Here is a 1,426-nt window from a genome sequence, read left to right as displayed (position 1 = left end):
GCCGGTGCGCGCTGTAGCCTGTATCATTTCATATGAAACCGCGAATGAAACAAACTACGTGCATGCAATGTCCTGGTCAGGAAAGTCATGATGTTACCAAAAAGCCTTAAAACTGGGCATGCATGTGATATATTTTAAATGAGTCACATTTAAAGAACATGTGTTCTGAAATGGTTTTCAAAACTGGAGCCCAGCACTGTCTCCCTCATCTAATACACCCGATTCAGCTCGTCAGTTCATTAGTAGAGACTGTAAGACCTGAAGTGGGTCAGAAAAAGTAACGAGAGTTGAGAGAAAATACGATGTGTCTCAAGCGTCACGTTCAGCAGCAACAGCTCTTAAAGAAATAGCAGCCAAAACAACCCAATAACCAGCTGTTGTGATGTATGTTAATTAAAGAACAAAAGAAAAAATAGGAAATCAATAACTTTTATAGCTTTAAGGATTATATTTATTAGGACTATATTTAGAATTTAGTGTTTGATAACTTCAACTTCAATTTCAATTTATGTATATTTTTTCTGAAGGGCACAGGTAAATATGACATTTACTATAATAATGGGTTTACGTGAAGATTGTTTTAAGTTCACTTAAATTAGAAGTTTTGTTTTTTTTAAGTCTAATAAATGTTAAAATTGATAGCTCTCAATTATACTGTAATGTTGAATGGCTATAGTCAATGGTTAAACATTAGGGGGGAAACTATTTTATAGACACATCAGTAGTATTGGTAACAGTGATACTTGCCTTCAGTCATAAAAAAGATTCCATTAAACAAATATAAAAAATATACTGTCTTTATGTTGTTTGTACATTAATTTGAAGATTTAATGTGAAATTATTGCAATATAAAAGTATATTTAAAAACTTTTAATGTTAGGGGGGATTAATTGTGATGAATCGCGATTAATTTCAGAAAAATTGTGTGATTAATTAGTTAATTTTTTTTAATCGATTGACAGCAATTATATATATATATATATATATACACAGTATTATCTATCTATCTATCTATCTAATATAAATTATAATTTGTCTAAAGTTTTAATAATAATTTAGACAAAATAGTATAGATTTGTAATATTACAAAATAGTACATAACCTGAAAATAATTAATCAGTCAATTTTAATATTGTGCATGTATGCTACAAAACAGGTAACTCTAGCAAATAGTTTTTCTTAAGCTTTTTCTTTTTAAGCATTTCACTTTCATATTTTCAGTTTAGTTAGTGTCCAATTTTTAAATTTATTTTATTAATAATAATAATAATAATGATGATACTACTACTGCTACTACTACTACTAATTATACAGTATAAACTATATTTAGTTTAGTTATACATATATATATATATATAAATTAAACAAAAAATGAGAGCAAGTTTTGTATTTCATTTGGAAACCAAGGTCCTAGAGTCTGGAGGAT

This window comes from Sinocyclocheilus rhinocerous, unplaced genomic scaffold (genome assembly GCF_001515625.1).
Source record: "Sinocyclocheilus rhinocerous isolate Xijiao unplaced genomic scaffold, SAMN03320098_v1.1 scaffold2522, whole genome shotgun sequence".
Classification (NCBI taxonomy): domain Eukaryota; kingdom Metazoa; phylum Chordata; class Actinopteri; order Cypriniformes; family Cyprinidae; genus Sinocyclocheilus; species Sinocyclocheilus rhinocerous.
The sequence above is the reverse complement of the archived record's forward strand: the minus strand, read 5'-3'. Positions refer to the sequence as shown.